This window comes from Humulus lupulus, chromosome 6, assembly GCF_963169125.1.
Source record: "Humulus lupulus chromosome 6, drHumLupu1.1, whole genome shotgun sequence".
Classification (NCBI taxonomy): Eukaryota; Viridiplantae; Streptophyta; class Magnoliopsida; order Rosales; family Cannabaceae; genus Humulus; species Humulus lupulus.
In genome coordinates this window covers 18,710,217-18,733,832 of record NC_084798.1, presented here as the reverse complement: position 1 = coordinate 18,733,832, position 23,616 = coordinate 18,710,217, and the positions used below count along the sequence as shown (strand labels likewise).

The 23,616-nt window shown below is 37.2% G+C and overlaps 1 pseudogene; it reads left to right on the top strand.

The window, feature by feature from the left end:
• The first annotated feature begins 129 nt into the window (after positions 1-129).
• LOC133784794 (uncharacterized) lies at positions 130-2,895 on the top strand (annotated as a pseudogene).
• Positions 2,896-23,616: the final 20,721 nt, after the last annotated feature.

Sequence of the window (23,616 nt, the reverse complement as noted above, 5' to 3'; positions counted from 1 at the left end):
TTATATATATATATTATATAAGAAATGTATCCGTTGGTAAAAAATGGTAATATATTAAAAAAATTTCTTCTATAAATACTTATCTATTTCATTCAATTTTCACACCATTTCATACATTTTTCTTCCAAATTATCAATATCACAAAATTTATTTTTTTACCAATGGATTCCCAAAATTCTCAAAATTTTCCAAATTCTCCAAATACCAACTCCCAAAATCTAAATTTTCAAAATTCATCATTTTCTCCACATACCAATCCCCAAAATCCAAATTTTCAATATTCTCATTTCAATCAAAATTTTCAAAATACTCCTACTAATCCTCAAAATCCAAATTTTCAATATTATCAATTTAACCAAAGTTTTCCAAATTCTCAAAATTATCCCATGTCCTCTTACCCTTACCAAAATTTTGGCTCTATTGAGACACCCCAACAAGCTCCATTCTTCACACCAACAAATTCACTACCATATGCATTTCATATGCCTTCCCTACACCAACCCGAAATGGTTTCAAGAAATTATAGGCCAAGTATGGAAAAGTCTAGTATTGATTTGAATCGTGAAACATCATCGACATCTGTCTCTGAAACCCAACCTGAACATAGTGTTGAAGGGTTGGAAAATGTAGCTCTACACAATGAAGATGAATCAAGGCATAAATGTAAAGTCAAATGGAGCAAGGAAGCCACTATACTTCTGATAAGTGGATGGCTTAATACATCTAAGGATGCCATTGTGGGAAATGACCAGACTTCTACACATTTCTGGGCTCGAATCGCAGATTACTTCAACACCAACAAAAAAGGTGAGCAAGCAAGGACTGGAAGGCAATGCAAAGACCATTGGAACAAGATGAATCAAAAGGTGGCGCGATTCAATGGATGTTATAAACGAGTTCAATTAGCACATCACAGTGGTTGGTCTGATGAGCAAATTCTTGAGAATGCACATCAATTGTACAAATATGAAAATAACAACTCAAATTTTCTGCTTGTGGATTGTTGGAGATTGCTAAAGGATGAGCCGAAATGGAATACAATGTACCAAACAAAAGGTGGTAAGAGAACAAAGGTGTCAGATACAGGGGCATTTACTCCTTCTTCCAATGCAGACATCAGTGATGATGATGTACGTGAAGTGCGCCCTACTGGCCAAAAGGCAGCAAAGAGAAAAGGGAAGGAAAAAAAAGACACACATGCTAGATTTATAGAGAATAGTGAACGGAAAGCATCTGCATTGGAGAAATTGGTGGCGATAAAGGAGAAAGAGGCAGAAGATAATAGGATGACAAAATACATGGATTATCTCATCATGGACACGTCGCATATGACTCATGAACAAAAGAAAAATCATGAAAACTTGTGTACTTATATTAAGAATAATATCCTGAAGTTGTAATTGCTATGTATTTTTATCAACCGCATTATTATGTATTTTATTTTATTTAAATAAATTATCTTTTATGTTAACGGCTATATTTCAACGGCTATATTTTAACGGCTACATTTTAACGGCTATATTTCAACGGCTATATTTTAACGGCTACATTTCAACGGCTATATTTCAACGGCTACATTTCAACGGCTATATTTCAACGGCTACATTTCAACGGCTATATTTTAACGGCTACATTTTAACGGCTATATTTTAACGGCTACCATGTCTATAAATACCAAATTTCAATATTCCTTTTACTCAACTCTCCATTCAATCCTTCATTTTACTCTTTCATTCCCAAATATCATATACTCTAAGTTCAACAATGGATTCGCCAAATTCTCCGAATCCATACGACAATATGAGTCTAGAGGATATCATAATTGCAGAGTGTACTGACGATCATGATGATCAATATTTCAAAGCGCTCATGGATGGGGGTAGCTCAACAAGACAAGGAAGAAAGAGAGCCCACATTGATAGAGGTCATGTAGAAGGACACCAACGTTTGTTCGATGACTACTTTTCTGATGAACCGGTGTATACAGAATATCAATTTCGAAGAAGATTTAGAATGCGTAGACATGTATTCCTACGCATAGTGCAAGCTCTAGAAAATCATTCAGAGTATTTCCATACGAGGTTTGATGCAGTCGGTAGAAGGGGGCTTTCGCCATTACAAAAGTGCACCGCTGCTATGCGAATGTTGGCATATGGAGCGCCTGCCGATTATGTTGATGAGTATGTTCGAATTGGTGAAACTACTGCTATTGAATGTCTAGTCAATTTCGTTCGAGGAGTGAATGATATTTTTGGGACCGAATATTTAAGACGGCCCAATGCTGGGGACATTCGTCGCTTACTTCAAATAGGGGAGGTGCGTGGTTTTCCAGGCATGTTGGGAAGCATTGATTGTATGCACTGGGAATGGAAAAATTGCCCAGTTGCATGGAAAGGACAATTCACGTGAGGTGATCACGGCATGCCAACAATCATGCTCGAAGCAGTTGCATCACAAGATCTCTGGATATGGCATGCATTTTTTGGTGTTCCGGGATCCAATAATGATCTGAACGTGTTAAATCAATCCCCATTATTCACTGAAATCTTACAAGGGCAAGCTCCAAGAGTTGAGTTTACAATAAATGGCACACAATACAACAAGGGGTACTATCTAGCAGATGGTATCTATCCAGAGTGGGGTACATTTGTTAAAACTATCCCACTACCTCAAGGAGAGAAAAGAAAATTATTTGCTCAATGCCAAGAAGCGGTACGTAAAGATGTTGAGCGAGCATTTGGAGTACTTCAATCTCGTTTTTCTATTGTACGAGGACCTGCACGTTTTTGGCAAAGAGATGTTCTCAAAGATATTATGTATGCATGTATCATATTGCACAATATTATTGTCGAGGATGAAAGAGATGCATATGAGAGTTTGGTTGATTTTAATTAAGGTGCATGGTAGGTAGTGATACACCCTAATTATTGAGTGTGTGCATGTGCATGGTACACTTGTGTAGAATTTTTTACACACTTTATAGTTTCCTTATATTATATTTATTTAATTGAAAAAAATTAATAAAAGAAAGGGAAAGGGAGAGTGTGAACGTGTGAGCATAGTGAGAAGGTGAGTGATTTTCTTCCTATTTTATTTGGCAATTAAAATGAAGACAATAGCTATAAAGGGAATGGAGGTTGTCATCTTTATTTTTCTACCAATTAAGTTAAAATTAAATAAAATTATAATAAAAGAAAATAGACACAATTAGGAAACTTACCTATGTTTTCCTTAGGCTATTATGGTTAGGTTAGAATAAAGAGGGAAGGAAGAAAAAAAAGAGCACCATGTATAGGGATCTTTCTTGTATGATTGATATTTAAATTTTGTTAGATCCATGTTCTAGGATCCTATGTAAATATTGACATGGTAATTAAAATATAGAATCTTGTGATCTTAGAAGCATGCCTATGATTTAATTGTCTATGTGATAATAGGGATTTTCTTAGAATAACAATATGATGATAGTTACATATTAGGGTTTGTGATTTATTTGTATAGATTTAAACATGTATGATTATTGTGTAAATTTTGTGAAGCGTGATGAAAAAAATGGATTCTTGATTTGTTAAGCTTGCTGATTTTGATGTTTAAAAGATCTAGAATATGATGAAAATAATATTTTTGCATGCCTAAATGATTTTGCAAGTGCTATGATATTTTTTTTTAGAAATTAAAGGGAATTTTAATAAACATTACAATGGTGTTTTTACTCAAATAAATACCTTCAGATTTTTTATATATTTTAGAGAAAATATGATATTTTAAATTCAAGATGGTGATTTTTTAGAGTGTATATTGTTACTGGAATTTTTGGTAAAATATTGGAAAGTCTTTTTAATTGAAAGAAAATTTGTGTGTTTTTGAAATAATATAACACCTAAACTATATAGAGATTAAAAGTGGTATTTTTATATGTAATCATGAGAGTTCATTTTAATATATATGATTTTCTTTGAGAAAAATGTTGAGATTAATTCACTGGTGATTTTTAAATAAATTAAATGGTGGCTGAAAGTTTAGTTTAATAAATTAAAATTAATTTTTTGATTATCACATATGAATTTATACTACATAAAAATTAAGTCCTAAGATAATGCAAACAATATATATTTCTCTCACACCTAAAATTTATATTTTTCTCAAATTAAATTTTTGTAATTTTGTTAATTTAAATCAAATGGTTATTTTCTAAAGGAAACATGATAATGATAAGTATTTTAAATAACTTCAAGCCTTTATTATTTCTATGTAATTTAAATAAATATATATAAATGGGATTATTACATTATTTTATGGCTAAATAAATTATTTTTATGAAATAAAAATAATGTTTTAAGAAATTTAATCAACTTAGTAATTTCAAAGAGATTAATAATGGTAAGAAAATATGTTGTTAAATCCTTATTTTGAAAATGATAGAAATAACCGCGTAGGAATTATCATTTTTTTCGTCACTTTTTAACAATGTTCCCACATATGAATGTCGCATGCAAATGCACTTTTACGTTCAAAAATATGTCTACTAATAAACCATATGATTTTTACTTAAAAACCATGCATGTAGGATAGGTATAATTTGCATTATTCATTTGGTGATTTTATGTGTAAATATGAATGTTTGGAAAATATGTGTAATTTTCACCGAGTGTGCATGACCCATGTATACACGGGGTATGTGAGTTGGGCACAAGAAAGTCTTATGTGATGCTAAAGAATGCTATTTGATTATGGTTATAGGCTCGTTGTGAAGTTTGTCAGTTTTGTTTTGCTTGGACCTGAGGTAAGGAAGTTAGATAGATTTCTATTTGTTTATGCTATGCACGGTAAGATTGGCATGTTAAGGATAAATGATAAATATGAAGATGTACCATGTGATATAATGTATGAAATGTTGTTATGATCTGATGGTGAATGTAAGAAATCATGTATTTTTCCTTGGCTTTGATATGACTGGATTGCATGTATTTCTGTATGTTGTATGATATGTAATGATTGTTAGCGTGATGAACGCGACACAATAAAGGGGTTACTAAGGATGTGATGACGTAAGGATATAAAGATGTAACTCATAGCGCAGACGCGCTGAGGTTATTCAAGGACCAGAGATCCTGTTTACCTCAAGATGTGACATGGACAAGTTAGCGGGTCACGTTCACAAAGATATGATGATGATGTTTATGATGATAATGTTTATGATGATGATGTTTATGATGATGATGTCTATGATGATTATGTTTATGATGATGATGTTTATGATGATAATGATATTTATGATGATGACGTATTATGTATAACGATGTATGAACGTGAATATGTTTATTGTGTTTACTTGTGTGTTGTTTGCACTTCCTTACTGGGCTTTTAGCCCATCCCCTTACTTTCCTTCCAAGTAACAAATAGGATTTGTCTTTGGCACGCGTGGTGATATGGGGAATTCCGACGTCAGGGTGTGTATGGTGTGGGGGTATCCTATGGGCGAACAAACAATCAGCTTAACGCCAATTTCTAAAGAACAATGTTATGTTTTTGTTTTACTTTTCAGAACTTATAAGTGGGACTTGAAATTTATTTATTTTTTTACAAATGTTGCATGAAAAGTATTATTTTTATTTTTAAACTAATGGGCCCAACTTGCATGTTTTAGCAAAGCCCCACTGGGATTTTTCATATAATAAGCGGCTTTCTTCTATAAGATTATGAGCATGTAAAAGTTTTACAAAGTATTAGATTAGGGCATTTTACATATATATATATATATATGATATGGAAGAAGAACAGAAAAACACAACAACATCAAATACGAGAATATACAATTCATAATAGTTCTCAGAGGTTTTTGTTAGACAAAAACTCTCTCTATTTCTTCTTCTTTATTCAAGCCATTCTCAGGCCATAATTCAAGTTCTCATGTGTTGAGAAATACTTGTGATTCCTAAAATACAAACTGTTTACCTGAAAATGGCTCCTGATGACGTGGCAAGAACTTAATACATGTGTTGGCACGTGGCAACGTCAAAGTGAAGAGGTGTTGTTTGTCTATCGACCAGCTCCTTGTTGCTTCATCAGATCTCGCGATTAGATGCGACCAGCCTGGTCGCATGCTTCGGTTTATTTCCTTTAAAGATATGTAATCTTGTAATAACTACATTTATTATATTCTTTTTATTGCCTTAATCTGCTGAAATTAAGGAGAATTAAGATCCCTTGGCCCATGTAACTCTCCTTGTGCCTATAAATATGCATGAGATGGCTCAAGGAAAGGACTTTTGAAACTTTTTTCTGAAGATTCATAGAAAGAGCATAGTGCGATTATCCACTGAAAAGTTGTAATTCTCCTAAGGCTTGTGAAACTCAAGACCCCTAGTTCTTTGATCACGGCATTGGGATTCAACATCAATGATAACACTAAGTGGACGTAGGTTGTTACCACATTGTTGGGGCCAAACCACTATAAATCATTTGCGTCATTTCTTACTATTTGATTCCCTTCTTGATTGCCTTCTTATTTCTTTGTTGTATTTCTGACTCCGTGTCGTTGGCCAAATCGATGGTCAACATTCTGGCGCTTTCATTGAGAGTTTGATCAAGAAGCTTTAAGAAAATCGAATGGCAAAGACATCCAAGAGATCTGGATAGACCGTTGGTGCTGCATCATCTCAACCTCCTCCTCCAAATGTGGCTGAGAATGAACCACATTTGGAATTCGAAGAGGAGGAATTAGATTCGGGGACGCTGAGGCCAACACTGGGGGTGTTGCAGGACGAGTTGGCCAATCTAAAGGCCAATCAGGAGAATACAGCAGAAACATTGGCGCTGGAGCAAAGGGAGATTGAGTGTCAGTGCCATGAGCTGAATGAGCGGGAAGCGGACATGGACTGTCGGCAGAGGGATGCCAATGCCACTCTTCAAGCAGCCATTCAATTGGCTCGACGACAGGCTGCACTGGCCTTTCAACCAGATCAGCCATCGTATGTGCCACCTCAGTAGGCTCCCAATCTAAGTCCTCCGCTCCAGCCAGCAAGCCCTCAAAGGTCGGAGCAACCACCTGTGGCTCAGGATGATGTCCCAATTCGGGATCCTGAACAGCAGCCGCCATCTCAAGCTGGTCGTGGCAATCCCCAGTGCCAGAGGCGGAATAGGGCTGAGCTACCGCCCCGCAGCCCTAGGCGTCCAGGGGACGAAGTGCCAATTCCACTGAGCAGGGGGCAGCGTCCTTCTGCCAACAGAAGGAACAATGAGCCAGGCTCTGTGGTCAGGGCCCCCCCACGGCATAATAATGCACAAGGATCCAACGACCAGCACAGGCCTCCCCATGACGCTCGGGAGATGCCAGCCCGAGGAGGAAACAGCGTGAACAGCTGATCGCGCCATAGTCGACCATAGTTTAGAGACGGCCTTCACTGTAATGAGGTTGATTCGGGCAGAGGGAATGTTGGTCGGGGGAACAAAAAAAGAGGTGGAAACCCCCCACCTAGAGAAAATAGGCCGGCGAGCCATAATGCTGGGGGGCAACCCTGACAAAATAACTTCTTTGATTGGCTAGGAGTTAGCGAACAAAGGCGCAGGGATGATAATTTGAGGGACGTACTCAACGACCATCGTGAGAGGCACGATGAGTACGCTCCTCCAGCACCGGTCGCCCCAGCGATCCCAGACGCGATTCAGGCATAAATCGATGCTTTGAACCAGGCAGTACAACAGATGGTCGGGAGTTGAACATCCCACATAGAGTACGACCGGAGGAGAGGCACTCCGTTTGTATAGAGGATAGCTGTGGTGGAAACCTCCAGCAAATTCAAAATGCCAGTACTTCCAAACTTTGATGGGTACGAAGACCCAGTATCTCATGTCAACAAATTTGAGATACAAATGGATATACAGAATGTGTCGGATGATGCCCGTTGCAGGATCTTCCCCGCCACACTATCTAACACCACCCAAGAATGGTTCTTTAAGTTCCCTCCAGCTAGTATAGTATCCTAGGAAATGTTCGTGAAGGAATTTTACGGACAATTCTACGCAGGTCGCATACACCCCATTGAGGCCAACCAGTTAGTGGAAATCCACCAAAAAGAGGGAGAGCCCTTAAAGGAATATGTCCAGCATTTCATGCGGGCAGCAGCTGGAGCCAAAATAGTAGGCGACGAGGGAAAGATGATGGCCCTAACTACCAGGGTCAGACGCCATTCTCCCCTCTGGGATAGCCTAAGAAAGAACGGAATAAAGAGTACCCAGGATTTTTTGGATCGAGTTGATCGATACATCAAGCTCGAGGACGTGATTGCCAACGAGGGGAAATCGCCTACGAAGAACAAGGCACTGAAGGAAGATCCCGCCAACGCCGCCAATGGGTCGGATAAACCCAATGGCAACGACAAAGGCAACGAGAACAAAAATGGCAGAAATGGTGGAAAAAGGACAGGCAGTGAGCCGTCGATGTCTGAAAATAAACGCCCCAAAGCAATATATATGAGCCGAGATTCACCAACTATACGACCCTCATCGAAAGTCGAGCAAAGGTCTATCAGGCGACCTTTCACTGACACTCTAAACATAGTACCGGTTGAATGGCTATCTACACCGAGCATCCGAGCAGAAGAGACCTCTTTGGTGATTCAGGCGGCGAACACATGGATGGCACCTTACATAGAGTACTTGACGCAGGGCGTGTTACCAACAGACAGAAACAAAGCCAGGACCCTTCAGCGGCATGCTGCTAGGTATATCCTGGTCGATGGAATCTTGTACCGATGGGGATACTCAATGCCACTCCTCAGGTGTATTTTGAAAGAGAAATCCAAAGAATTGATGAAAGAGGTCCACGAAGGCTTTTGTGGGGACCATGCTGGGGGGTAAAGTTTATAAAAAAAGATCTTGAGGCAAGGATACTTCTGGCCAACAATGAATGAAGACTCAATGGAATTTGTGTGGAGGTGTGATAAAGTCCAAAGGCTCTCCAAAATTCCACGAGCAGCCCCTAATGATCAAAAAGAGATGCAAAGTCTATGGCCGTTCGTAGTCTGGGGTATAGATCTAATCGGATCTCTGCCCACAGGAAAGGGCGGCGTCAAGTACATCATAGTGGCCATCGATTATTTCACTAAATGGGCCGAAGCTGAGCCACTTGATACTATAACGACCAAGAAAGTGCTGGATTTCGTAATCAAAAACATCGTGTGTCGCTATGGATTGGCAAGAAAGATTGTCTCAGACAACAACACCTAGTTTGATAGTGACCTGTTCATAGATTTTTGCGAACGACATGGAATTATCAAGAGCTTTTCTTTAGTTGCTCATCCTCAAGAAAATGGACAAGTCGAGACAGTCAATAAAATGCTAAAAGATACTTTGAAGAAAATACTTGAGGAAGCGAAGGGGGCATGGCCAGAACAATTGCCTGAAGTCTTCTGGTCATACAAAACTTCTCATCGAATTGCAACAGGCCATACTCCATTTTCTTTAGCCTATGGATATGAGGCTATGCTGCCTGTTGAGTTAGATCCGCCGTCACATCGAAGAATAACGTATGATTAAGGCTCCAATAGCCAACTGTTGATAGAATCTCTAGATTTGGTTGATGAAAAGCATGAGCAAGCCCAACTCCGAGTAGCAGCGTACCAGCAAAAGGTCGCCCAGTATTTCAATTCTAAAGTACGCGAAAGAAAATCCAGTGTCTGAGATCTAGTACTTCAAAGGGTTTTCCTCAACACCCGCAACCAGGCAGCTGGAGTACTCGGGCCTAATTGGGAAGGACCGTACCAAAATGAAGAAGTCCTCCATCCAGGCACTAACAAACTTGCTTGCTTAAATGGAGATCTCATTCCTCGCTATTGGAATGGAGAAAACCTGCGCAAGTACTATCAATAAACAATTCTTCTTAAAGAATTCGCTTGTATTAATTTTACTTTTTACAAGTTATGAAAAAGGATTGGTCATTTTTTGTGACTGATCGCTTATAAGTGTAATATCATTTTGTTGATCACTCGTACAGACATGTTTGTCTATTTATTACAAGAATTAAAAGGGACTGTGCGTAGCCAGTCATTCTTGCCAACTATTGTATTTATTACAAGTATTTGCTCATTACGTGTGTTAATTTGCTATATTATCGTTTTAAATTCTCTACTACGAGCAGAAATGTTTGAACAGGTTTTGGTCAAGGCAAGTGACCGAGGACCTAAAGCTCCTCAATCACTTGGGGGGCACATAAGGCATCTAGTAAGCAAAGCATGTCGACAGGTATGTTAACACACGAGCAAAATAAGCGAAAGCATGCTATGTTACTTAGAGTATTTTTCAAAATTTTGTATTTTGTTAAATCAAACCAAAGTGTTATGCTAAGTTCGGTCATGCGAATAGATGTTATAATAAATGCAAGTATTATAATATCAAAAAAAAAAAGAAACATTTTACACCGCGAGCATTTACTGCTCGGATGTAATTGTCTGATTAAAAGTTAAAGCTGCCCATGCAGCAATAAATACAATTGTCTTAAAGTACAGATAAAAAAAATATAGATATATAAATATAAAAATATTATAATCATGAGGTAGGAGGGTCTTGTGGATTTTCCTAGTCGACTGCAGCTTTGGCTTCGTTCTCTATGCCTTCAACGCTAGTGGCCAAGGAGATCTCGGGCGAGGCTGGGGTTTTCGCTCTCTCTTCTTCTTCCAAGAGAGCAATGCACCGGGCTATTTCTGTTTGCCCCATGCGCTCAGAGAGATAGCTGAAATTGGCCCCTTGATTGTGTTTCCAGAAATCATAGAAACACTTGGACGTGGCACCCTTGTACCTCTCCAGATTGCTGGCGTTCGCTTTTTCGAGATCCTTGATGCGAGCCTCCAACTTATCAGCCTCTTGCCTACTCTCAATCAGGTCCGCCTCGAGCTTTTTCTCTTTGCGAAAATTGATAAGGTGAGACTCTTTGTACTTCGCCTTTGCCTCGAGAGCTTTGTCAAGAGCAGCCTGTTTCTCCTTCATCTCCTCAGCCATTTTATTTTTCTCCTCGAGCCATGCCGCATTTGCCTTCTGAGCCACCTCAAGCTGCTCGGCATATTTTGCTTCAATGGCCTTAAGCTCCTCAGCGTGCCGTTTCTCAGACGACTTGTATTGCTCAATGATGACCCCCGAGCGGAGTCGGCTGGTAGTCACGGTCAGCATATCCTGTGATCAGAACAAAAGTTAAAATGACTATTATAGATAAAAAGATTGTGTCAACAGAAAGAGACAACTTACACTGGCAAGCTCGTTTAGTGCGCGGTTCAAGATCTGGTCGACATCCATCGACTCTGTCCCAGCCATGGTTTCTCAGCTGCGTTCGTGCCTCAAGATCCTTGTCATCCTGTCCTTGGCAGACTTTAAAGTGAGGCTCGATAATCATCCCCTATTTGAGTAGGGACAGCTGGCTGTGTCTGATCGACAAGAGCCGATGGAGGAGGGGTCGACCCGACCGGTGCAGGCAGAGATGGCTACTCGAGGGGAGATGGAGGTGGTGTTGTATCTTTCGAAGGACCAGCTGCTAGAGGGTTCTCAGTGCGGGTTTCCTTGGCCGGAGGCTCTTTGCTGCACTCCCCGTGACGCCGCTAGCTCGCCTTCTTCTTGCTCGTAGGATCATCAGGCGCATTGTAGAGATCAAACATGTCTTCGGATGGTATGTCTGCAAGAAGGAAAGTACACGAACAGTTAGATAGTACAAATAAGTGAGTATGATATGACAAAGAAGGAAACAAAGGCAATTGTAAGCAAAATACCCGAGCTATAATTACTGGTCGCTACATTATATACTTTACTAGTGTTACACTCACTCTCTGGCATGAAGAAGTTTGAATCTAAAGTGGGAGTGTACTTAAAGTTGCTGTCCTCGTCAAATAAGTGACAGGGAATAAACAAACTATCTAAAAGCGAAAGATCAGTACCATTCTTGTCTGAAGATTCATCAATGGGTACAAAGGGTTCGGAAGCCTGCTTCTTGCCCTTCCCTAAAGGGGCCTGAGGAGCATCTGCTCGTGGGGTGCTGGAGGGTTCCCTGGTTGTCACTCCAGTTGTCCTCCTCCTTGGTGGTTATGACACATCTGGGTGCTGCTCGGGAACTCCTTCATTAGTGGCACTCCCCGCAGTGGTTTCCCCACATCTTGGTGAGGTGCCAAAAGCCCGACCAGTCTTAGGTTGGCTTTAGTGACCAGCTGTTGACGCTTTTTTCCATGTCAGTCATGCTAGCTAGTAGCGCTGCTCGAAGATCCATTTCTGGAGTAGGAGCTGGTCGCAGCCATGGACTTGAAGAGAGCTAATTTTCTAAGGAAAACGTAGATAAAATAAAAGAAAATAAACGACCATGAGAATGAAGAGATTACCTCCTTGGGTGAAGGCTAAGTTGTTGGCGACTAGGTCGGTGGTTAAAAAGTACTCCTGGTGGTACTTTCTGACATTAGACTTGTAGGTAGTCTCACAAAGGAAGGTGCGGTTCGTTTCCTAGTGGAGGAGATGAAAGAACCCCGTGTTGTCCTGGTTGGGGTTAGATTTGAGATCGACAGGTAGTTGATCTCGTGAGGAGAAGGGACAGGCCATTGTTTATGGTTGTAAAGGATATAGAGTGTGGAAAGCATTCTATACCCATTTGGAGTTATCTGGAAGGGAATGACCCTGAAATAATTTGCCACTCCCTAGAAGTAAGGATGAAGAGGCAGGATTGCTCTTGCCTCAATGTGGTACCTCGACCAGGCGCTGCCAGGCAGGTTTGCTTGTTGGTCGATGGTAGGAAGAAATAAAGTAACCCCAGAAAGTCCATACTTTATGAGGAAATTACTTATAATCCTACCAATGATCATGCTAGGGGGAGCAAGGTACCATTCGATGTCTGGTCGAATGGCAATGCGGAGACGGGCCTGTGTTTGGTTTTAGGATCAGTGGTTTCAGCACTACCACTGGTCGAAGGAATCTCGGCCCGAGAAGCAGGCCGATTTTTCAGAAGGTTTTGATGTTTTCTTTTTTTGGGCAGCGGATTTTACTCTACCCAGTATTGATGGACTAGAAAGAGGTTTGTTTGGGCGAATTCGAGAAAAAGGGATTTCTGGAACTAGCAGCGACGGTTGTTCTTTGTCCTCGAGCAGTTGGGCTAGCAGATCTTCATCGATTAGCCTCTCACCTCCCCACGGATCTTGCATGAAAATCTGCAAACAGAAAATGGGAGATGAGAATCTAATGGCCAAAAGGATCAAGATGTTTAGAAGTTGGAATAACATTGCTCGTGTATAAAAGTTAAGCTTTTATAAGACCAGCATCATTCTGACAAAACACTACATTTTAAGCAAATAGTTTGGAAAGTGGATTAAAAAGCAGAAGTGAAAAGTTTTTCAGAAAATAATTTTTCGACTCTGACCAGGCGAGAAAACCCTAGTTTTTTCTACAAGCTAAGAAATCGAATTTTTACTTCGATTTCGCGCCCTAAAGTTATAATCCTAACTACCCAACTAATTCATCATCCCAGCAAAATGTTATTTTCCTACCAAACTTAGTGCAAATCAATATGCTCGTTTACCCCAAAACAGTTTCTCTCAAGAACTCAGGATAAGAAACAAATATAAAATAGATATTGAATGGCATTTCAACAACTAAAAAGGTCGATAAACTTACTTGGATAAAAGATTGAAGCAAGTTTCTGAGACACTAAGTCGGTTGGCTGGGTGGACACTCCGTGGATCGTCGAGTTCATCTGAGGTTTCTGAGTTTTCTACGCCTTGTTCTTCAGTGTTCTTGAAGAGAAAGTGAAAAGTATAAAGTGAAAAATCATCCTGAGGGATTATTTATATTGATCGTAGCACTGTAAAAGAGGTAATCATGGAATTACTTTTTTCAAGGCATGGGGAAATGCAATAGCCGTCAGACAATTTTTTGGAAACTGAAAAGACATGATTGGTTGCCTTTTTCGAAAGGGCATGGGCGGCTCTGACAGATTTGGTGGGGTACGCGAAGGGTCAGTTTCCTAAGTTTACTTTATGCTGGTCGTATTAAGATAAACTTGGGGGGCAAATGTTTACCCGAAAATGGCTCCTGATGATGTGGCAAGAACTTATTACACGTGGTTGGCATGTGGCAGCGTCAAAGTGAAGAGGTGTTTTTTGTCTATCGACCAGCTCCTTGTTGCTTCATTAGATCTCGCGATTAGATGCGGCCAGCCTGGTCGCATGCTTCGATTTATTTCCTTTAAAGATATGTAATCTTGTAATAACTACATTTATTATATTATTTTTATTGCCTCAATATGCTGATATTAAGGAGAATTAAGGCTCATTGGCCCATGTAACTCTCCTTGAGCCTATAAATATGCATGAGATGGCTCAAGGAAGGGACTTTTGAACCTTTTTTCTGAAGATTCATAGAAAGAGCACAGTGCGATTATCCACCGAAAAGTTGTAATTCTCGTAAGGCTTGTGAAACTCAAGAACCCTAGTTCTTTGATCACGGCATTGGGATTCAACATCAATAATAACACTAAGTGTACATAGGTTGTTACCACATTGTTGGGGCCGAACCACTATAAATCATTTGCGTCATTTCTTACCATTTGATTCCATTGTTAATTGCCTTCTTATTTCTTTGTTGTATTTCTGACTCCGTGTCGTTGGCCAAATCGAGGGTCAACACAAACCCATGTTCTCTATGTGCCCACACACATCTTGAGGTGTAGAGAACACTCCAGAAGATCGTGGTTTGAGTGCTCAAAGCTTTGGATAGGAAGATCGATAAAAATACAAAAAGACTCAAGGACACTTGATAGGCTTCAAGAGGTAAAAGTTTATGTTCTTGATTCCTTTTGTGTTTATATATTATATATATAAATATATTGTATATTTATACATATATATTTTGCATGATTAATAGTATTGTATGTTAATGTTTATGGATTTTTTTCTTGTCATATAAATTGTTTATATGATTATTGAAAATTTGTATATGTTGTTGTTGTGTTGTTTCATAATAAGAATAAAACAACAACAGGCCCATCACGCCAGTTTTCGTTGCGTGCTCTGATTGGTTTTCAAATAAATCCTTCATCTGGAATTGAGTGCTCAGCCAATTCTTCACATCTAATAATTTTTTAACAATGTTTCCAATGAGTAAGATATCATCTACATAAAGAACCAGGAATACCACTATTTGATTATCCTTCAGTTGGTAAACACAAGGCTCATCAATATTTTGTTCAAAGCCATAGGTTTTGATTATTTCATCAATCCTAAGATTCCCGGAACAAGAATGTTGCTTGAGTCCATAAATGGACCTATTCAACTTGCAAAATTTTCCTTCTTGTCCAACTACTTTAAATCCTTCTAGCTGATCCATATAAATGACTTCATCAAGCTTCCCGTTAAGAAAAGCTGTCTTGATGTCCATTTGCCAAATCTCATAGTCGAGAGTGGCTGCTAATGATAGGAGGATGCGAATGGACTTGAGCATGGCTACCGAACTCAAAGTTTCCTTATAGTCCACTCATTCTCTTTGGGCATAACCCTTTGCCACTAATCGACCTCTATAAGTTTCAATCTTTCCACCAACACCTCGTTTCTTCTTGTAGATCCACTTGCATCCAATGGCCCTAAAGTCACTAGGTGCTTCAACAAGATCCCAGATAGAATTTGAGTACATGGACTCCATTTCCTGTTTCATGGCTTCGAGCCATAGTTTCTTTTCAGGGCTAGCCATTGCCTCTTTGAAAGACAACGGATCATCGTCGCCAGTGTCACCAAAAACCATAGTGAACTGGGTTCGTAGAAACCCTCCTACTACGACAAAGATCTGTGACTGTTTGCTCAGGAACAATGGTGCTTTGTTCATTTAAATCGACTTGTGTTGGTTGGACATGAAGAGTGGGAATTTCATCATCAACTTGCGTTGGTGATGATGGAACATTGATTGGAGTCAATTCTTCAACCATCTCCTCTAAACTTTGTTGCACGGTTTGAAGTTTTGGACATAGTCATTTTCCAGAAAAGTAGCACTCGTATAAGTAAACACTTTCTTTTCTAAATGACTATAGAAAGGGTGTGGGTGGGACACCCCCAGATTCTAAAATGACATAAGCTAGGTTCACAGCCATTCTAGAGTTCTAAAGGTATTTTGGGGATTGATTTCGATGGTACGACATTTAGAATGTCGTTCACAGTTTCAATTGCATGTCCCCAAAATGAAGTTGGCAGAGTTGAGTAACTAAGCATGCATCTAACAATTTCCAATAAAGTTCTGTTCCGATGTTCCGCTAAACCATTTTATTGCTGAGTACCTGGGGCAGTAAGTTGTGATAAAATCCCAAGTTTAGTTAAATAATCTTGGAACTGCATATCCAAATATTCTCCACCCCTATCAGATCGCAAGATCTTTAATGTTTTACCTAATTGGTTCTAAGCCATAGCTAGGAATTCCTCAAACTTTGAAAATATTTATGATTTCCTATGCATTAGGTAAAGACATGAGTATCTAGAGTAATCATTAATGAAAGTGACGAAATACTCAAAACCACCCCTAGCTTGTACATTCAAAGGTCCACAAACATCTGAATGAACAAGTGCAAGTGGTTCTTTGGCCATATCACCCCTTGCAGAGAATAGACGCTTGGTCATTTTTCCTTCTAGACAAGATTCACAGACAGATAATTTACCTAATGTGAATTCTCCCAAAGGCTCGTCCTTTGTAAGTCTTTGAATTTTATCATAGCCAATGTGACCTAGTCGCAAGTACCATAAATATGTCATGTTATCATTATCAGTCTTTTGAAGTTTGTTGGCCCTAGGTTTAGCTATTATAAATATATCATTGTTGAGAGCAAGGGGTTCATTAGGTCACAAAATATAAAGCCCATTTTCCAAACATGCAATACACAATAGTGATCCATTGAAAGAAATATATATATTAGAACTTGTGAAAGTCATAACAAATTGTTCTAATTGCAACATGGAAACTGAAATTAAATTTCTACTAAAATCTGGAATAAAAAATACATCTTTCAAGATTAAATATTTATTTCCGAACTTTAGGCGAGCTCTTCCTCTAGCTTGGACCATAATGACTGCTCCATTCCCAACTCTAAGCTTTAAGCCGCCTTCATCCACTTCCTCCCATGATTCAAGAAGTTGTAAAGAGTTACAAACATTGTTAGTGATTCCATAATCAATAATCCAAATGGATTTATCATTCTCTAAAACACATGTTTCTAAGATATATGAACTATAATCATTACTTTTGTTTTTCGCTGCTAGAAACTTGGGACAATCATGTTTCCAATGCCCCTTCTCTTTGCAGTGAAAACACTTACCTTTACCTTTCTTGTTTTTATTTTTCTTCCCCTTAGGCATCTGTGCACTTGATTGTGCACTTGTTGTTTTGTCCATCTTTCCTCTTGTTTCCAGCTTTCAAAGATGAAGCTTGGTTAGCTTCAGCCTTAGCTGGATCAACAGCAGCAACGGTGGTCTTCTTTTCTCCTCCCTTGCTTGGTCCACCCATGATAGATTCGAAATTCTGAAGCTCATTCATGAGCTGCATTAGACCATAGTTGAGTTTATTCATACATAGTTTGTGGTGAACAGCAGGAAAGCTGGAGAGAGATTGTTGAGGATTAAGCCGACTTGAGTCTCATCATCTATAATTACTCCATGCAGTTCAGCTTCCTGAAAGTAGTTGGTCATCTTGATCAGGTGATCACGAATGTTCTGAGACGGTGCCATTTGAGCATTGGCATATTTCTTGATGGCCTCAAAATGAGTATGCACAGACTTTTCACCAAACATATCTTGGAGCTGATCCATGATTTCGTAGGCCGTCTCGATATTCTCCATCTTTGTTTTGAGAGTGTCGACCATACTAGTCAACATGTAGTATCGTGCCTTGTTATTGGTCACCTACCAATGCTCATATTTGTCTCTTATAGACTTGGTAGCTCCTTCAGCGGGAACTTCTAGGTATTCCTCAGTCATGACGAACTTGGAATTGTTACCAATCAACTCTATGTTGATGTTCTGCTTCCACTTAAGGAAGTTTTCTCCAGTGAGTTTCTCCATTGAAAGTTGAGATATGATGGGTGTAGACACAACCATACTTAAAACTACATATTATCAATAAAATAGAAATCAATCACTTTTGCTCAATAGAACTTCTATACACTCTAATTTCAAGAAATAACACAACATATACAAAAAAATATGTAAGATATGGAAAAAAATACCAAAATGATCATATCTATATTTCTTTAGATTTTTAACTATTCTATGATATCGTTGTCCTGATTAGCAAGAGTAAAAAAATATCATTACTTAAATAGAGGTGTAAACTCATTTAATAATGGACACCATTATTAACAACCTACTATTCGATCAAAATAAGAAAACAAAATCTCTTATTTTATGAGCTAGACCCACGGTTTCGATAATCATAGATTTAGTCCTAGTAGTCACCGTAGGGGTGAGTCTAGTAGAATTTGACCTATAATTATCTGTCTTTTGAAATCTATTCTTGTCAAAATAACTAATGAACACCTTCTGTAGGGGAACGAATCAAAGCGTCTCGGGACCCAATTACGCTATAGACCTTGTTAAACCAACGGTGGAGATCGAATATTATTCTTAAAATAAGCTCATTCTTTTTCTGAAAACTAATGACTATGGTTCTCCAAAATATTGTAAAAATTAATTTTATTTAAAACCAAAGTCCTATAATTTTCTATTAATTCTAAAGTGTCACATTGAAACAAATTCAATTAAATTGGAATTAATTTGTTGCTAATCAATATCTAGGTTTAACTACTATAATGAACATATACAATTAAGTCCAACTCAGGCATATGGGCCTTAACAATTGGGCTTGTATAGAGGATGGCTAGGTCCAGCATGTCGTTCCCACTACTAAGGCCCCCATACTTCTATACAAGGTCAAAAAGACAAGAATTTAAACATTCATTTTATTAATTGTTATTAATTGATCATGCCCACTATAGTGATGCAAAGCAAATGAGCATTCACAAGTGGAACCACCCATAAGAGAGGAATTTAAACTTTACATTTTCTAATGGGCTGAAATGAAACCTATCATTTTATGAATGTTTTATTTAGCAAAATCAATATATTAAGTAAACATATGGGCCACTATATGCATCTAATCCCAATTACAAAAATACCACATATAGTGCAAGCAGACATGTTATAATTGGATGGGTCAAATCATGTTACTACATGAGCAAGTCTATGAATTTATGCAGCAATACCACAATTTAATTCATTTGCAAAAATACCACAATTAATTTTCTAGAATTTATCCAAAAATTCGAATTAATTAAATTTTTGCAAGAATAAATAAGTCGATTTAAATAAAATTTATCAACAATCAACTTAGTTTATGTCATTTTGAAATATTAATTAATTTGAATAGGACTTATCAACAATTGACCCAAATTAATTTAAATCTCATTTATTAAAAAATAATTTATTAACTAGTTTGAAAAATGTGATATTTTTAAAAATTTAACCAGTTATAAATTTAAAAAAAAATATCATCTGCTGTTTTTGAAAAAATATCTTTAATAGTTAAAAAAATTCAAATATCTACAAAAATATCAAGTCAACAAATTTTCAAATTTCAAATTATTTAAATATTAAAATCCATAGAATAATTAGATATTTTTATTCTCAAATAAAAGATTTAAAAAATATCTTAAATATCTGATAACATAATTCTAATATTTTAATATATTAAAATATTTAAAATTAATTAGTTAACCTACTTTTAAATTTGAATTTGAAACTTTGTATAAAATATCTATTTTTTAAAAGATCAAACAACAAAAATATCATATTTTAAAAAAGATATTTTAAATAAAAAATACATTCAAAATTCAAATTTTAAGAAAAAATTTATTGCAGTCCGCCAGTGAAAAGGTTGTCGCAGCCAGAGCGCAAAAATTTAAGAAAAAATTTATCGCAGGCCGTGGCCAGAGCTCGATAAAAAAATTCAATAAAATTTTTGGTAATTTTTCAATCCAAAAATGTTTTCTAAATAATTTTTATCATGTTTTATATCAATAAAGCATTTATAAAAATTAATTGCATAGAAAAATAAAACAATATAACCCAAATTTGCTAATAATCACATAAAAATTAATATGCTTCATAAAAAAACATGAAATCCATCCAATTATTCAACACATCAAATAATTCAAATTTTACCATGTTCATGCATAAAAATAAAGATTACCAAAGGTTCTGAGGCCAGTTGTTAGGAAAACTTATACAAGATCTTAATTATTTTCATGTAAATCATATATTAAACACATTAATATAAGACAACCTAGAAAACATGTTTCTACAATTGAATTTAAACAGAGACAATGATAAGAACACTTACATTATAAGCAGCGGAATGTATTAGTGCTTCCTTCAGTTTCTCTAACCGTTGAATCCTTTCTGTCGCAGGGTATCACCAAGAAACTGAACCAATCTTCAAATTTCTTCACAACTTTCCAAAGTATCCTTAGATACATCTAGACTAGAGTGGACAATTCTCAACACATGAGATAGATACAAATAGAAGAAGAATAGAAGAGAATATTGAGGCTTAGAAAGTGACTTATGCTCTAGAGAGAATCTAAAACCCTAGAGCATCAAGAATAGATCTTTTGATCTTCTGCCAGATTGTCTTTCAATATCTGATTTCAACTCTCACTTAGCATTCCATTTATAGGATCAATTAGGTCATTTATTTTGATTAAAAAAATCAATAAAATAAGAGAAATTGGTGAAAATAGCCTATTTTCTTAAGTGATTTTGCACTCTGGCATACTGTTGATAATTTTTTGCAAAATGGCCTCTGTCTAAAATTCAACCAGTTGTCTAAATTTTTCGACCAGCTGTCTAAAATTTTCAACCGAATGTTTGAATTTTTCGACCATCTGTTGAAATTTTTGACTAGCTGTCAAAATTATGAGATGTTATTTTGCAACGAATTATTAAAACTAGGCTAGAGTACAAAATAACTTTAAAAAATAGGTCATTTTGCCAAAAGGCCTATAAATAATAGATAATATCAACCATTAGGTCGAAATTCTCACAGGCATTAGGCCCGTGAAATTTCTCATTTAACTATAAGCCCATTGGCCTTAAAATCAAGGCTTGTATTATTTTCTATTGATTAATTATTTAAATCCTTTATCAAATTAATTATTTATAATTTGAATCTTGATTTAAACTTATTTATTAATTTAGACACCAATTTGTCTTAATTAATAAATCTTCCCTAAAATCTATTTTCTTCCCTAAATTGTAAAACTCTATGGAACTATCCAAAATTGACATGGTCAACTTTGATAATTCTAATTGATAATTAAATCAATTAATTGAGACTATCTAGATGATTTTATCCAAGGTACAGTGGGGACCATGGGCCTATGAAATCAAGCTCTAATAAATTATCATAAATTTAACAAATAAATTTACTAACTTATTAATTCATCGTGACTCCACAAAAGATTCAAAATTGCACTATTGAATTCATAGAATGCTCTATAACAAATATAGATACATTATTAATTATCCATTGTTACAACCATAATTGTCACTCAATCCTCTATAGATTGTCTCCAATGAGATGGGACTAAAATACCGTTTTACCCCTCATTGTATTTTATCCTTAAAAGACTTAGTTCCTTGTAAATGATATTTTAGCAAACTAATATTAATTACTGAAATGAGATCTCTGTCATTTAGCACCTCGAACCAAACTAAAAGGAAACCATCATTTTACTTCTTCATTAGAAGCTATAGAGTTTCATATCTATGATTAACACTCCCACTCAATTATACTACCGATTTCCCAAGATGTAAGTATGGGCTAGTCCGTAGGGTATGCTAGTAACGAACAAGTCAAAGAACTCAAATAATAAAATCAGTTAAAATACTAACCACTCAGAATTGAGATTGAATTGACCTATGGTTAACTATATTATATGACTAGAATAGATAATAACGGTATGTTTACTTATCCTATCTACTGTTGTTGACCCTCGATTTGGCCAATGACACGGAGTCAAATATACGAAAAAAGGTAAAATGACAATTAAGAATTCAATCTAATGGATAAGAAGAAAACACCAAGGATTTATAGTGGTTTGGCCCCAAAGAATGGCAATGACCTACGTCCACTTAGTGCTATTATTAATATTGAATCTCAAAGCTGTGATCAAAGAACTAGGGTTCTTGAGTTTCACAAACCTTGAAAGAAATACAATGGAACGATGGATAATCGCACTATAGCTCTCTTTCTCTCAATACTTAGCAAAAAGATTCAGAGATCAAAAGTCCTCTCATTGAGCTATTTCATGCATATTTATAGGCTCAAGGAGGGTTACATGGGTCAACGGGCCTTAACTTTCCTTAATAACCGCGTATCAAGGTAATAATGAGGAAATATTCAATGCATTTATTATAAGATTACAATCTTAGAAGTAAAAAAAAAAAGCAAGTTATACGACCAGTCTGGTCGTATCTAATAGTTAAGCCTGACGAAGTGATGTGCTTCTGGTCGATAGTCGAACAACACTTCCGCCACGTGTCAACCACGTGTGAGAAATCCTTGCCACATCATCAGCAGCAATTTTTCGGGTAAACATTTGCCCCCCAAGTTTATTTATTGCGACCAGCAAAAAGTAAACTTAGGAAACTAACCTTTCGTGGCCCCATGAAACCTGTCAGAGCCGTCATGCCTCTTTGAAAAAAGCAACCAATCATGTCCAATCAGGACTTTTTGGTTTCCCAAAAATTTGTCTGACGGCTATTACACTTCCCCATGCTTTAAAAAAGGTAATTCATGATTACTTCTTCTACCGTGTTGTAGTCACTATAAATAATACCCCCCAAATCCACATTTTTACTTTTTACTTTTCACTCGCTATCTCCTCTCTAAGAATTGCGAAGAACTCCCATATTCAAAGCCCAGAAATCCCAGGAACTCACATCCGGACGCTCTAAAGCTTTTGTGTTTAGACTTCATTTTTCATCTAAGTAAGTTTCACGAACTCCTTAGACGTTTCAGTTGCCATGCAAAATGGTTTCATACTTATTTTTATCTCTGAACCTTTGAATGTTCTTGGCTGAAACTGTTATGGGGGTTGTGTGTATATCAATAGATGCTTGATAGGGTAGTGAAGTAACGTTTCGTAGAAGTTAGGAGTAAGTTTGGTCGTTGAAACCGTAGATTTAGGGCGTAAAATCGAAGTAAAATTTTGATTTTTAAGCTAGCTGAAAAACTGGGTTTTTCCCGCCCTTCCGGAGTTGAAAAAGTTTTCTCTGAAAAACTTTTTACTTCCGCATTTCAATCTATTTTTCAAACTGCTTGTATAAAATTTAGTGTTTTTGTTAGAATGTTGCTGGTCATATAAAAGCTTAACTTTTATACGCGAGCAACGTTCTCCCAACTCTCGACACAAATTTTTAGGCTTTATGTTCTCATCTCCCCCTTTCTCTGTTCGCAGCTTTTCATGCAAGATCTGTGGGGAGGTGAAAGGCCTATCGACGACGACTTTCTAGTTCAATTGCTTGAAGACGGGGAGCAACCGTCGCTGTTGATACCAGAAATTCCTTT